The sequence below is a fragment of the Ovis aries genome, chromosome 26, assembly GCF_016772045.2.
Source record: "Ovis aries strain OAR_USU_Benz2616 breed Rambouillet chromosome 26, ARS-UI_Ramb_v3.0, whole genome shotgun sequence".
NCBI lineage: Eukaryota > Metazoa > Chordata > Mammalia > Artiodactyla > Bovidae > Ovis > Ovis aries.
The window spans coordinates 42,220,474-42,237,091 of NC_056079.1; the positions used below are offsets into that span (position 1 = coordinate 42,220,474).

At 46.2% G+C, this 16,618-nt stretch overlaps 1 long non-coding RNA gene across 1 annotated transcript in view; it reads left to right on the forward strand.

Annotated features, from left to right (window-relative positions):
- Window positions 1-16,618, forward strand: part of LOC121818036 (uncharacterized) — a 130,719-nt gene that overhangs the window by 68,747 nt on the left and 45,354 nt on the right. The window contains exon 8 of the long non-coding RNA XR_006058145.2: window positions 16,441-16,588. This is a non-coding gene — a long non-coding RNA (uncharacterized LOC121818036). The remainder of the gene's footprint in view (window positions 1-16,440; window positions 16,589-16,618) is intronic.

Consider the following 16,618-nt stretch of genomic DNA (forward strand, 5'->3'; position numbering starts at 1 on the left):
TGCTAGTAACAGCAAAGAAGGTTAGTAAAATATTACTGCTGTGCTGGAGTCAGAGGCCAGGGTGAGACACAGGCCTGGCTTTTTCGTCAACTCACTGGGGACGCTGGAGCATAGGTGGCAGTAACCTTCTCTGTCTATAACCTGAGACCATCAGATTACATGGTCCTGGTGACTCTAAACTGCATAAAATTTAACAGAATGCATTTAAAAAGCACATGCTTGGTTTATGAAACAAAAGAAAATTTTAATTGGAAAGCATTTTAAACTTTTTTTTTTTTAAGTAATGTACTATTTGGTTAAATAATAGGAGACATCCTGGAGAAGATCTCAGAAATAGATGCTTTAATCTGGAGTTACCCTGTCTATCGCTCACTCCTTTGTCTTCTGGAAATGTTTATAATCATGAAGGGCTGGCTCTGTAATGGATCCTTTATATTTTTCACAGCGAATGATAAAATCGGTCCCGCAACAGCCCTGACGTTTTGACACTGATGCTCATAGATGTTGCTAAGGATCTGATGGGCTCGTAGATGTTGCTAAGGATCGAATGGTGAAAGGACTCAGCATGAACTCACCTCATGAGCTTTCCAGAGGCTCGTGAGAGAAGCTGAGCAATAGATTCCTTGATGAAAGTCCCGGGTGAGGAGAAAATGTCTGCAATGTGTGTGTACTTATTTGTCAGGAGGGCATGGCAGCCCACGCCAGGATTCTTGCCTGGAGAATCCCCAGGGACAGAGGAGCCTGGGGGGCTACAGTCCATGAGGTCACAAAGAGTCGGACACGACTGAGTGACTTAGCACAGCACAGCACGTGATACTGTTTAAGGTCTCTGAGGAAACTGGTATTTGAAATTATTTAAGATACTGAAGCTGAAACTCCAATACTTTGGCCACCTGATGCGAAGAACTGACTCACTGGAAAAGACCCTGATGCTGGGAAAGATTGAAGGCAGGAGGAGAAGGGGACGACAGAGGATGAGATGGTTGGGTGGCATCACCGACTCAATGGACATGAATTTGAGTAAGTTCTGGGAGCTGGTGATGGACAGGGAGCCCTGCGTGTTGCAGTCCATGGAGTTGCAAAGAGTTGCACGTGACTGAGCGACTGAACTGAACTGAAGATACTTAGCCTTGGAGGTGGCAAATAAGATTTTCACCAGATTCTGTTTATTCTGCTAGCGTGATGATGGGAAATGGGCTTGGAGTGAGCCGCTGTGACCGCTTGGAAAGTTCAACTCTCTGCGTTGCAGATCTGCGAAAGAAGGCTGACAATAAGGCTGCTTACATCGTAGGATGGAAAGGCGTGGTGCGCGCGTGCCTGCTGTTACTTTGTGTCCGGCTCTTTACGACCCTGTGGACCACAGCCCGCCAGACCCCTCTGTCCATGGGGCTCTTCAGGCAAGAATACTGGAGTGGGTTGCCGTGCCCCGCTCCAGGGAATTTTCCTGACTCTGGGATTGAAGCTGTGTCTTCTGTGGCTCCTGCTTTGCAGGTAGCTTCTTACTGCTGAGCGCCTGGGGAAGCCTCAGCAGAGGCGACAGGCGCCATGAATTACCCGCATTGTCTGGCGAAGAGAAAACACTCAAAGCAAAGATTTCTTACGGTCGCTCGGGAAGATGATACAGCGGGGCCAGATGCCGAAAGGACGGGCCCATGTCTTGGATTAGGAGCGCACTCGCCGTGTAGCCTCAGATGAGTCCACGATGATCTTCAAATCCTGAGTCTTTCATTTGTAAAACTGAAAGTACCGAGTCTGCTTTCTTCTCCTCTAAGCCTGTTGTAGGGACCGGAGGAGAATGTGAACGTGGAGTAGTTCCTGCCTGCCACGGGCCGGCGGAAGCGATTCCCATCCCCGTCCTAGCGCACAGAGGGGCTCCCAGGGAGACGCAGGAAGAGACGGAGGCTTGTTCAGCGCCTTCCCGCAGCACAGCCTATTGACCGTCTCCAAAACACACCGAATTCAGTCCACTTCTTTGCCTCTGCTGCCATCTTATCTCCAGATAGCATCGTCTGTCACTGAGGGAGGTGGCCTCTTTGTTGGTATTCTGCTTCTGCTCCTGATCCCTTTTAAGCCGTTTCCCACTCAGTTTCCAGAGCAGTACTCTTCTGCTTAAAGCCCTCTAGTGGCTTCCCATCACACTGGGAAGAAAATCTATGCTCTTGACCTTGAAGTCTTTATGCTGTCCGCTGCACACCAGCCTCACGAGCCATCCTTCTGTTCTTTAAGAAGGCCAAGTTCGTTCCCAGGAGCGTCGTCTATTATAACCGTGGCCCTGCCAGTCTAGAGCATGCTTCCTCCTGATGGTTCCCGCAGTCCTCCAGGAGCTATTTCTTGTTATTATTTGGTCTCCCTGGAGAGGACTTCTCTGGCCATTTTATTGTGCTGTCCTATTTTCATTTCTCCGTAGCTTTTGATCACCATCTAACTTTCTCTTTGAAGGCTAGCTTCAGAAGAACAGTATTCTTCTCTATCTTATTTCACGTGTCATTCCTAGGAACTGGAAAATATCTGGCATACAAGAGGTGCTAAAAAATCCATTAGCTAAATGGACAGGGGTCAACATGAGCAAGGACATGTTTGTTGTTACTAACTTTTTATCTGTTTCACTTAGAAGACTCTAAAGGACCTCAAATCTCCTCCAGCATAGAACTTCAAAGGCTTGAATTTACCTTCTTCGTGTACACCTCATGGAACCTGGAATGGCTCATAGCTTCTAGAAGGACCTGGCTGTCTGCTTTGGGGATAGAGTTGACATCTGGGGAGGATAACACACAAAGAAAATAAGACTGAGGGCATCACCAACAGTAGAATGGGTCTGTAGTGGTAGAACATCTCCAACAAATGGTTATATATTTATTCAATGGAATATAAGCAAGAGACCAGTGTTGCTACTTGAGGCAGTATGTTGCAGCCATATGATGAGGGAAGGAAGCAGCTGAGTACAAAGTCAGCTGAATGATTCCACTTATTTGAAGTCCGTAAACAGACAAAACTAATGTATGGTGACTCAGCTCAGGGTGGTGTTTACCTTTGAAAGGAAGGTATTGACTAGGATGGTGCATGAGAATATTCTGTTACGTATGTAAAAGTGAATCCCCTTTTATATTTAATATGTGCATGTTTAGCCTGTCCATTATGTGTGGCTGTCTGTGACCCCATGGACTGTAGCCCGCCAGACTCCTCTGTCCATGGAATTCTCCAGGCAAGAATACTAGAGTGGGTTGTCATGCCCTCTTCCAAGGGATCTTCCCAACCCAGGGATAGATCCCAGATCTCTAGCATTGCAGATGGATTCTTTGCCATCTGAGCCACCAGGGAAGCCCAAGAATACTGGAGTGGGTAGCCCATCCGTTTTCCAGGGGATCTTCCTGATCCAGGAATTGAACTGGGGTCTCCTGTGTTATGTAGGTGGGTTTTTTACCAGCTGAGCCACACAGGGTCAGCTGTTGGGAGACATGACGCCCTGGATTCCGTGGGTGCAGTAGACCAGCATGCACCTTCCCATTGTTTATTTATATTTATTATTTTATATATATTTTATATATAATATATATATATTTTATTATATATATATTTATATATATTAACATATATACACTGACACATAAAACAGATAACCAACAAGGACCTGCTGTATAGCACACGAAACTCTGTCCAATGTTCTATAATAGCCTATAAGGAAAAGAATTTGGAAAAATAGATATGTTAACTGAATCACTTTGCTGTACACCTGAAACAACATAACATTGTTAATCAACTATACTTAAATATAAAATAATTTTGAAAAAATTTAAATAGGATAATATTTTTAAAATTTAAAAAAAAAGTGAAAAAGGAAAGTAAAAAGACTTTACCAACGTATCCTTCAAGATCCAATAATTAGCCTAATTGTGGGGTCGCAACTCCAGTGCCCAGAGAACTGAAGCTATTCAACATTACTCAATAGTTGAGATTTCAGCAGCAAAAACAAGCATGGGAAATGCTAAATTCTCGAGTTTAAAAGGAAAAGCATAAACAGTGACATACATTGCAAGCAAAATTTAGCTGCATGGCAACAAAAAATCAGACCACCTTCTGATTAAAAAGAAGGAAAAACAGCATACATTTCTGAAACACAGGAGTCACAGGGGTTTTGATGGGACAGACTAACCAAGGGAAGCCCTCACCACCTAACCCCGTTCACGAACAGAGCCGTAGTTTCCTCTAGGTTAAGATGCAGTGTCTTTCTCAAGTACCGTACCCCCCTGAACTCCGTGGAGTAGAAGAGAAGGTCATGGGCAAAGGGTCTGCAGGCAGGGGACGCAGCATCCTGAGGCTTGTATAGCCATTTAATTAGATGAAATGACAGCGCCGTAGACCACTGCTTGTAGGACTTGCATTCTCCACAAGTTACGGGGCAGCTATTTATTCTTTGCAAAGAGTGTTTCCTTTCCTCCTTTTTGGCTCAGATTCCCTTGGATTTTTCAGAATGATCAAGTTTTTGGAAATATGTTTCATGTGGTTTGTTTTATTTTTAAAGGTGGGAGGGGCATATGTGTGGTGGAAAAGCCAGCTTCAAACGTGAAATCCTTTCCTAACTTCTTCACAGGAAGCTCACATTTCCAAATGAGCTTTCACGACTGACATTTCGAAGAGCGTCGTGTTTGAAGTTCTTCACAGAAGACCCAAGTTTGGCTTGAAGAGCTGGCTTGAAAAGCACAGTCTCCTTATTTCCACAGAACAAAAGAGCTCGCGGCCTGCAGCCGCTCAGAACTGGGCAGCACTGTGGGAAGCGGTGCTTTAGCTCCTGTCTCCTGAGGTCCCTGCGGGCTTCCTCTTCGGTTGCCCTGTCTTATTGGGTCTTCCTCAGGAACAATCCGTGTTCCTACCACCTGTTTTCTTGGGTCTTCCTCAGGAACACTCCGTGTTCCTACCACGCTTTGTCCTGGCTTCTCCAGCTTGTGCTTATAAGCACCAAGCGGGCCTTTTCATCACTAGCTGCCTGGACTCTTCCTTGCGATAAACACTGCCCTCTGCTTCACCGCAACTTGCTGTCAGAGGGCTGGTTTTACTGTGTTCAGGCAAGCTGACCCAAGCTTGGTTTGGTAACAGTTTGAGTTGAGGTCCTAGTATTTAAACCCAAAGGGTCCTGACTGATCTCTTAAACTACGTTGGGGTCATGTTTACAGCAGTCCACATGTGAGACTATAGTTCATTTTCCTTTTGAATTTTAATATATTTTTTGTACACCCTCATTCAGAAGATTTAAATATGTTATCTAGTCGAGTCATCTGCAGTGATTTGTCTCTTAATTTCATATTTCAATTCATTTACGTGATCATGCGTTTCAGTGACCATACCTTCCTATTAACTCTGGTTTTATTTTTATTGCAAATGCTTTTTGCATTTTATGAATTTGCTCTGTAAACTAAGGCTACGCAAAATCGATTCCCAGTTTTTAGTGAGCTCTTACTCTTTTGATGGAAACAGCAAAATGACTGAAATGTTCCACATTTCATACATCATAAAGCAATATTCTATCATGAAGTGGTAATCAGCATTCCCAATATTATAAATACTTGTTTGCAGGAAACTGCTGGCACTTGTAAATTTCCTTCGGTTACTCCCACCCTTCTGAGTTATGACCAGGAACAGAATTCTGTAGTGGTTTTTTTTTTTTTGTCTTATTGCTATTTCAAAGCAGGCCTTTGTGATTAAGGAAAATTTTTGACGGGTATCGCACCTAGGGTGGGTCAAAGGGGTGTGTCAAAGGAGTGTGATATTAGTGTAAGTGTGATGTGGTTTTGTACCTTGAATGCTCACTGAATGCCATTTGTGCTCTGAGGACATTTTTAGGCTTCAAATAAGATACATCACAACATTCCTCGCTGTGTGAGCACTGGGCCCCTGCCTGCCCTGACTGCCTGCTGGCTGAGTGGCCCCAAGGAGCTCATGGCATTCTTCACTGTATGCCAGGCTGTGTCTCAACTCGGAACTTCTAAACACGCTGGAGATAGATGGGAAATAACGCGTAAAGCTAAGAAAAGAGCTTCAGAAAGTGAAAGTGGTAGAGAGGTGTCTCCATCCTCAGGTGAGGCGCCCTAGCTTTCTGGGGCCGAGTGGGGCCCCCTGTTCCCTCTGGCTCCTGCCTGCATGGGGGAGCTCACGGCACGAATGGTTTCTACAAGTGAGTTGAAAATTAGATTTTTTTGGGGGGAATAGATGTGCCTTCTGAGAGCAATTTTCCAAAGCTGTAGTTCTTAGTAAGGAAGAGCTACAACCTTTGGAAAGTCCCTAATGCCCAGCTGGTTGGGATTCTTTCCAATTCAAGTTGTCAGTCATCACCTATAATGTGGTGATGAAGGGAGAAAGTGATTATTTTTATCCACATCTTTCATAGTAGATAAATGTGTGCCACTTCATTTTTAACTCTGAGAATGAAATTTCACGATTTATTCCGTTTGCCCTGTTGCTTCAGATTTGTTAAAGACAGTCTGTATCTGATGAAGTTACCTCTGAAGGGAGGCAAACACCTTATTTCTTACCAAATTTGATGTTATTTGTTACCAGATGTTGTCAAGAAGGTTTTGGCAAACACCAGGGTTCAGTTGGTGAGAGAGAGTCAGCATATGAGACCGTAATACCATGCCGTGCATTATATATATATAATATATACACATACATACATACATACAGGGACTAATTGGTCATAGCAGATTAGAAATTTAATTTTTCAAATCACTAATAACATTTCAAACCTACATTTCTGGCTTTGCACTTTTTATTAACAGAGGTAGCTAAAATAAATAAACAAATAAAAGGTCACTGGTCCCGGTGGGAAGCTGGCATTGCCAAGGGTGTCGCATTCAGACGGCCACAAGGAGGAGCCCAAGCATCAGACAGAAAAGGAGCACAAACCAGGAAGTGAATCTTGCTGCTTGGGGCAATGTGTTAAGACCACATTGATTCTTAAATGGAGGTGAGGTGATGTGTGGGCCTCTTGCCCAAGTTAATATCGCACTGGGGATGTTTATGCTGATATGCTGGTATGTATCCGAACACATAAATAACTGTGATAACATAGGCACCATCTATTCTTCACCGGGCAGCCAGCTAGATCTTTAAAAAATGCAAACGAGACCATGCCCTGGCCTGGCTTAAAGCTTTCTCATGGCGGCTCTGCACTTTGGGAATTAACTACGTGGTCTCAGCCTTGGCCTTCCAGTCCCTGCTTTATCCAGTTCCCACATCCCTATCTGGAGTCGTCTCATGCCTCTCCCTGGCACATTCACCTTCCAGTACATTCTAGAATGGCTCCTTTTCCACTTGAGGGACTTGCGGTTTCCTCTCTTATTCCTGATCTTGGCATGCCTGCGTCCTTCTCTTCCTTGGAACCGGGCTTCACGGTTACCTTGAGAGCCTTGTTTCCTGACACTTACTTAAGAAGACTTCGGCCTGCCCTCCTCCTCCCATGAAGTTTCTGTTCATTTCTTCTCAGCATTTGTTACAAGCTGTCATTCCCCTGGTCATTTATGTGTTCGCCATTTATCACTTGGTTTTCATTTTTAAATTTATATTAGGGCAGGAACATGGCCCATTTTGTTTCAATCTCTGGTGCAGGAAGATCCCCTGGAGGAGAAAATGGCACCCCCTCCAGTGTTCTTGCCTGCGAGATCCCATGGACAGAGGAGCCTGGCGGGCTGCAGTCCACTGGGTCGCACAGAGCCAGGCACGACTGAGTGAGTGAATAACAGTGGTCTACGTGATCACTTTAGGGCCTACAGGGCCTGGAACAATTCTTGGCACACAGGATGTGTGCCATAAACATTGGTTGAATGAATGAGGTTTGATTATTGGAACTTCCAGAACATGACTGGGCCAAGGCAACCCTGAAAGAATAACTGTGAAATGTTGCTGGTGAACTTGAGGTTCTGTCTTGGTCAAGAAAAAATTCAGAGCTGAAGCAGAGAGCTTAAGAAGGTAATATGGGCTTGCTCAGAGGCTAAATCATGTCTTACTCTTTTGCAACCCCATGGGCTGTAGCTTACCAGGCTCCTCTGTCCATGGGATTCTCCAGGCAAGAATACTGGAGTGATTTGCCATTTTCTCCTCCAGGGAATCTTCCCAACCCAGAGATCTAACCCACTCCACTGCATCACCTGGGAAGCCCTAAGTGAAGAGAGAGTTTATTCAAGCAAGGATACGCTCTGGTGGCTCAGATGGCAAAGAATCTGCCTACAAGGCGGGAGACCCCGGTTTGATCCCTGGGTTGGGAAGATCTCCTGGAGAATAGACTGGCAACCCACTCCGGTATTCTTGCCTGCAGAATTCCAGAGGAATCTGATGGGCTAGAGTCCATGGTGTCTCAAGAGTCGGAAACGACTGAGCAACTCAGACCCAGAGTCTCAGAGGGAGAGCAGACAAGCATGTGAGGAGCTGCTGCGCTGGGTTTCTTTGTTAAGCTTGCTTTAACTGCCATAGATGGGGGTCAGATGGTAAAGAATCCGCCTGCAATGCAGGAGACCCGGGTTCGATGTCTGAGTCAGGAAGATCCCCTGGAGGAGGAAATGCAGCCCACACCAGTATTCTTCCCTGGAGAATCCTGTGGATGGAGGAGCCTGGGATCGCACAGAGCTGGACAAGACTGAGCAACTTCACTTTCTTTCACTTTAAGTGGCAATCGAACGAAGGGGCAGAATATTCCCTGGGGAAGGAGGCGTTTGGGATCGACCTTCCTGATTTCCATCCCAGCTCCTTGTTCCTGAGGGGAGGAGGGATTTTGTCCCCGTTTAGCTTAGATGGGAAGTGTCATGGCTTGGCACTTGATGAGTACCTCTTATCTGTGAGGCTGATCTTGTGGTAATGAGAGCCCTTGAGCTAAAGGTTACCTCCAGATGCCGGAGATCGCTGCCTTTCCCCACCTGTCTTTGTCTGCAGCTCAGACCCTTGCCACCCAGAGGTGCGGTTTCCTGCCAGTCTGGAGGCACCTGCCTTCCTTTGTCTTCCTGCGGACCTTGCTGTTTACAGGATGCGTCATTTCCTGCCACCTGGCTCCTGCCCCCGTTCCTCTGCTCATGCCCAGCTACCTGCCTGCAATACCAGAAACAGTTTAAAGAAATTAGTCTCCATCTCAGCGACCTCTACTCATGGTTGCAAGGCCCACTCACTGGTTCCCCAACAACACAGGCACTGCTCCTCCTGCCCCCAAGAAGAGGCGGCAGACGCTGCACAATGAAATGAAATCTGAAGCCCCCCGCCCCCGGCCCCGGGGGTAAATGACGGAGAGCATTGCTGGACAAACACAACACTGAGCAAAGTATACGGACACCTTCCATCGCTATCAGTATTGTCTGACCTCTGAAGACACGAGCTTGTTTCTGAAGACAGCATCTTCTGCGGGTCAGTGGGATTGCCCTCTGATAGTGTCGCCAGCCTCGCAGTTCAGAGGTGGTGACAGAAATGACCCTCGGTGACCCCGTCTCTCAGACGCAGGAGGATTCTTCGAGAAGGTGCTGGTCCCTTCGTCTTCAAGGAGCCAGTCTTAGAGTTGCAGCAAGCAGGCTCCTTTAAGACAGATCTGTGCTCATGTGAGTGCTCCCAGAAAATTCCTGGCTCTGCTAAAACCGTATCCTAGAACTCACTAAGCTTGAGTTTCTGCCAAGCGTATTATTTTACTAGGTATAATATATTTCACTTTTACCTTGTATTTGGTTTTATAAATAGCTTCTGATTCTGCCAGTAATGACCAGTAATTATTCAACCTTGTTCATGCTCTCCATCTTCTCAAGAAACGTTTTCTAAGTAGTACTTTCATTTTCCGGGAAAAGAAACACTTGCTTTCTGGAAATGTACTCAGGGAAGATTCCCCAAAGAAATGTATTTGATCCTTTCACAAGAGGAAGGTTGACATATTACCTGTTAGAATCACCATTTCAAAGACCACGCTTACATATTTTAAAACTTGCAGGATAACAAGACAAGCTAACGTTGGCGTCTGTCTTGTTTATCTCTCTCAGCGGTTACTTAGTCGGGCTGTATATGCCTGGATTTAATTTCTGGGCTTTCTGTTCTCTCCCATTGGTCTACGTGTCTATTTTTTTTGGCAGTACCATCCTATTTTTATTACTATGGCATTAGTATTATTTTATTACTATGGCATTTTATTACTATAACTGTAACTTAAAATCAGGAACTGTGGTACCTCCAGCTTTGTTCTTTTTTTTGAAGACAGGAAAACCACTTAATTTTGAGTTGGTTTGTTACACAGCATTATTGTGACTAGGTGTGCTATTGGACACATGTTTCTGAGTGACAGTGATTCTGTCCTTTTCAGTTCAGTTCAGTTTTTGCTCTGGGTTATATTAACTATGGTTTTAGATGGCAGTGGTCTGTGGTTCTAGGTACTGGGGACTCGATGATGGAACTTGGAGGTACTCGTGGCAATGTAGCTAATATTTATGGCTTTTGATAATGATTGACTTGTACCTTTTTTTTTTTGGCCATGCAGCATGCAGGGACTTAGTTGGCCTACCAGGGAGCAAACTCATGCCCCCTGCCATGGAAACGTGGCCTCTTAACCAGTGGACCACCAGGGAGGCCCCTGATGGACTTGTGCTTTTGTTGGTTATGGTGCCTAAGCTAAAAGTGGTTATTCTGTTGACAGTACTTCACGTGACAGCCCACGTGGTATGCTAGAGAGCTCAGATTTTCTGCCAGGTTACCATGGTTTGATTACTACCTAACAGCTCTCAATGCCACATAATTTCCAAGGAAGCTAAATATACCGAGTTCTCAGTTTCTTGCTAGACCGGGGAAATTGAGACACTGATGGGTTTCTTCTCACTGTTTATATGTGCACGTGTGCACACACACACACACACACGCACACGCACACACACGCACACACACACACACAGAGAAGACGTAAGGGATTCCTGGTTATTGCTCTGTATGTGTGGCAGTCAATCTGGGCCCATTTGGCACAGATGTCAGAAGTGGAGAACTTCTTATACTTATTCTCATGATTTTCCAGGAGAAAACACCTTCTCTAGGCCCACGTTCGGCCTTTACAAGAAGGGCTGGTACACTGGTATAATGATACCGACTGGATCACCCTTTCTTTGGCTCGGCTCATGCAGTCGTGAGAGGCAGAGCCCTGCCTGTGCGTCGGCAGGGGAGCAGTCCGCGTGTTGGGTCCCCCCCCCCCCGGAGGAGCTCGGTCCCGTTGCTGAAGCTGTCCTATTGTCCAAGGAGGGAGCTGGGGATGCTGGCTTTTGTTTTCCATGTGGCTTCTTTGCCAGTGTGCCCATTTGAGTTACGGGGCACCATCGTTCTCTGTAAGAAGCCTGCCACGTCTTCTGAGGATATCTCTCACTTTTGTGGATTAATGGTTAACAAAACTCTTCACTTTTTTCCCCTCCCTTTTTTTGAATGAGAGTCTGACCTTTGGCTAGCTGTCTGGCTCAGTGCCTCTGGCGGCTCGACAATGATAGACCCGTCAACGTGTTTCCAGGCAGGATTGCTCGTGCTGGGAATGACCTCTGACTGGCACATTGCATCTGGCTTGGAAAGGCTCTAAATACTTGACTGGGAAGCTATGTTTTGGACTTCCCTAAGAGCTGTGACTCTTGGACCTGGGCATGCATCCCACAGGGACCCAGGACACTACAAATCCCGTGGGTTAGCATCTTTCAGGTCAGGGTGGATCCTGAACCTGCCTGATGTGGGTCTCGTCTCCTGGCGTCTGAGCCATTAGACTGCTCCAAGGACCACTACAGAAACAGTCCACCCGAAGCTGTCCTTTTGGTAAGCTCTGGGCTCTGCTCTCTAACCTAATAGATGGGCCCCAAGTCTTGTGAGTCTGAATGTTTAGTGGCACCTAAGACGATTTTCAGTAGGCATTGCAGACCTGGCACAGGTCCATAGCTCCAGCTGCTGACACGCTTGAGGCAGACATCGTCTGACCTGAGAGGACTCCATGGCAGATGAGCTGTGCGTCTGTCTGGGAGTGAGTCACCATCCCCGGAGGTTAAGGGGCAAGATGCCCATTTCCTTGGAGTTCCCAGACGATGTTACTAGCACATGAACAGAATGTTGTCCAGGCAACCTGCCTAAACACCACATCCCTACTCTGAGTCAGAGGATATGGAGAAGGGCTTTGAGAAGGAAGGAGCTTGGGGGGATGATTATGTTGCAGGCAGTACTGGCCAAAGGGTGACTATTTTTTGTCAAACCAAAGGGCGCTGACAACTCGAGTCGCTCAGGAACCACACAGCTGGTCACAGGAAAGCAGGAGAATGAACGCCCCTCTCAGGCATGCCCCCAACCGCAGGAGGGCCTTCTTTTTTCTCGGTGGGGGAGCACAGATGAGTTCTGGCCCCTCTGCCATGTCGCGTCTTGCCTAGAGATGGAAGGCGGGTCTGTGGGACGAGTCAAGGGCTCCAGCAGTGGCCTCTTGAATTCTCCTCCTCTCAAAGCTCTCTTCCACTGTTTGTCTCCAGTCGGGTGTTTCCCAGGAGGAGACGGGAATGAGCATGGCCACCCCAGGCTTCCGTTTTGCACCTTAGCAACCACAGAGAGTTGGACTGTGAAGAAGGCTGAGCGCCGAAGAATTGATGCTTTTGAACTATGGTGTTGGAGAAGACTCTTGAGAGTCCCTTGGACTGCAAGGAGATCAGGCCAGTCCATCCTAAAGGAAATCAGTCCTGAAGATTCACTGGAAGGACTGATGCTGAAGCTGAAACTCCAATACTTTGGCCACCTGATGCGAAGAGCTGACTCATTGGAAAAGACCCTGATGCTGGGAAAGATTGGGGGCAGGAGGAGAAGGAGACAACAGAGGAAGAGATGGTTGGATGGCATCACTGACTCAGTGGACATGGGTTTGAGTGAACTCTGGCAGTTGGTGATGGACAGGGAGGCCTGGCGTGCTGCAGTCCATGGGGTCGCACAGAGCTGGACACGACTGAGCGACTGAACTGGACTGAACTGAACCTCAGAGGGGAGAGCATCCTCCTCCCTTCCCTCCAGCCGGCAGGCCCTGGCTGACGCTCCCTGGGCTTGGACCGTCCTCATCACAGAGGCCGGAGTGACGGACGCCCTCATGGGGCTGCCCGGGAGCAGACCACTCAGCACACCTGGAACACACAGCCTGTGATGGAAGCAAATGGCTTCCCCAAAAGGAAAACTGGAGGGCGGGGTGCCAGGCCGTGGGGAAGGACAGGGGGAAGGCTAACCATGGTTGTTCCCCACGGCGTCCCTGAGCATCCAGCAAGAATGTAGAAAGGCAGTGATTTGCATTCTCTGGCCTGGAGAATACCATGGACTGTATAGTCTGAGGGGTCGCAAAGAGTCGGACCCCACTGAGCGACTTTCGCTTGCTCACTCTGCTGATGGGAGTACGCCGTGCTGTGAAATGGATGATACACACATGCTCACGGGCTTCCCCAGCCAGCGGGCGGCTCCCGCTCTCACGAGTTTGGGCGAGACTAGAAAACAGGCAAGGCCGGATAATGTGTGACCAGACTTATTTGCCGCACAAGCATGTCTGGAGAAAGTTAATCTTTAAACGTCTGCTCCCGCCCTGTTGTCTGGACCTCTCAGAAGACAGAGAATACCGTTCCTTTTCCTTAGATGGCTCTCCTCTCAGGGCCGTATTAGGGAAATATTGATTTGACTCCTTATTTTGTTAAGCAGCGCATCCAGCAAGTTTTAACTTGTTCACTTGAATTCCATAGCGTGGTCTTAATCAGACCCAGTGCAAACCCAGGAACCCAATTGTATTCTAAACCAGATTCTTCTCTCCTATCCGAAGAATAAATGGTGAAACTCTTCAAGATATTTAAAGACTAAATGTTTAAGCCCAGAACTTAAAAGATGAATAAAACAAGCAAAACAAAAAAATTAAGGCAGCACCAAACTCTGGGCATTCAGGACATGTTGCCATTGAGGACCTCACTATTTTTCTGCAAGTCATTAATGATTTTGACTTTGGTCAAAGGCAGAACAATTCCAATATAGAATTGTTTAGTAGTATTTTGGACTGTTTCCTTTAGTGTCTGGTTTTCTCTTTTCTCCTCATTCAATTTAAATGACAGATATAATGCAGTTGGCACAATGGACATTAGACTGTTCCAACAAACAAATCCTCAGCTATAACTCACCTGAGCTGTCCTTGAATCTGTTTTTGGAATGCGGGGTGAGGGTGAAAGCGGTTATTACATAGCAGAGTCAAAACCATATATTCCTGTTGGTTCCTGACACTGGAGCAGAGTGAGAAGGGAAAGCATCTTTGAGAAAAGAAGAGCGATTTTGTAACTCAAGGACTCCAGTGCCAAGCTCTGAGTTTTTGTTTATGGTGGGTGGATACTAATGAGTTCATCTCTTTTCCACTTGATTTTTCTCATTCAATAAAACCGCAAAGCTATGTCAGTGTTTGTGTCTCTCACACACAATTTGCAAATCCTTTGGCAATAAAGTTAATAAAAAAGTTATGAAGATCAGGCAGCCTGCCTTGACCGCCTTCTGTCATCCCTCTACTGCGGCTGCCTTCCATGAGCCTCTCCTACCCCTGTAGTCCTGATCGGGAGACCCTTAGACCATTTCTCATCACATAATTCCTTGTTTATTTATGTTCGTTGACTATCTCTCTCCTTAGAATACAGATCTACAAAAGCTGGAATCTTGGTATTGTTCATGGATGTGTACTGAGTCCCTGGAACAGTATCCACCTGGCCCTTGCTAAGCTTTTGATAAAGCAGTGAATAAAATATGTATATATTTATTCAAATGATATGTATATAGATTTATCTATTATGCATGTATACAAACACACACATATGTATACATATATTGGCCTTTAGAAGACATTAACTCTCATCTTCTTAGACAAGGTTGAATTTCAAACAGGAATATAGCCATCTACTTTTATCTCAAATGCAAAAAGGATATCATGGAACACTATCTCATACTTTTTTTCCAACAAAAGAAAAAGCTTTTCTTTTCCTGTCATGCAACAAAAGATACCACTTGATAAAGTGTTGATGAAAGTTCATTTGGTAGAAATAAAAATTTCACTTCCGTGTAGATCAATTCACTTTTCCCAAAGGGTTCAGGTAAATCAGGGTTTCTCAGTCTTGGCACTATTGACATTTGAGGCTGGTTAGTTCTTTGCTGCGGGGTTTGTTCTGGGCTTTGTTAGATGCTGAACAGTACCCTGCCCTTGACCTACTAGGGACCAGTGTCATCCCCTTCCCACCAGTTACAGCAACTAAAAACGTCTCTAGCCATTTGTCGGATGTCCCCTGGCTGAAACCATTTATCCAGAACAACCCATCCAATTTTAAATAGTCTCATTGGCTCACCAGAGAGTCTGTTTAATTATTAAAGCGACAGCAGCTCTCTTCCATCAAGCACTTATGTGATCGGCAGAATAATGTCCCCCCAAAGGTCCACATCCCAATCCTGGGGACCTGTGAATATGCTACCTTATATCACAGAAGGACTTGGAGGTGGGATTCAGGCTAAGGACCTTTAGATGAGGGGACTTTTTTTTTTTTAATGTTCAGGTGGGACCAATCTAATTATACACATCTTTAAGAGAGGAAAGGCTTTCTCTTTCTGACTGACCTCTTAACGCATGTACGTGGGATCTAGAAAGATGGTGCAGATTAACACACTTGCAATGCCGAAATGGACACAGACCTGCAGAGCGAATGCACGGACACTGGAGGGAAAGCAAGGGGTGAGCTGGGAGAGTTAGACGGACAGATAGACATTGTGGTGCATGCCAAGCCGCTTCAGTCGTGCCTGACTCTCTGCGATCCTGTGGCCTGTAGCCCGCCAGGCTCCTCTGTCCATGGGATTCTCCAGGCAAGAACACTGGAGTGGGTGCCATTTTCCTCCTCCAGGGGAACTTCCCAACCCAGGGATTCCTGGTCCAATGAGTGGTGTTCTTAAAGGAAAAGATTAGGACACGGACACACACAGGGAGAAGACCACAGGAAGACACCTCCAGAGAATGCCATCTGTGAGCCAAGAAAGGCCTTTAGAAGATTCCAACCCTGCTGCACCTTAATCTTGGACTCCTGCCTATAGAATTGTGAGGAAAATATTTCTGTTGTTTAAGCCACCCAGTGTGTGAAACTGTGTTATGGCAGCCCTAGAAAATCCATATAATAGATGAGGAAATGAAGAGTCAGAGAACAGATAAGTTTCCCTAGGACACCCAGCTAATACAGAAGGGATTAAGGCCTCCAAAACCTGTGCCCTTCATCCACACACACTGTGGTCAAGATCATGGATGGTCCGGAGGATTCTAACTACTGCCAGTTTACAGAGGAAATGCCTGAAGCAGGTGCTCACATTCTGACTGATTTACAAAGCTGTTGTATCTTGAGTAACATACTGACTTCAGAAACTCAATTTGCTTGCATGTAAAAGTGTTATTATTTTCTTCCCAAGATTACTTACAGAATTAAACTGGACGATGAATGCAAAAGGCCTTTGTCCAGTTCAGGGCACTGCAAATGTGAGAGGATCTTCTTCAAGCCTTATCTCTACTGGAGAAGAGGAGTGTGGCTCTGACAGCATCCTCCAGACCTTCTTTCAGGTGTGTTTCGTGAATGTCGTTTGGACCCGA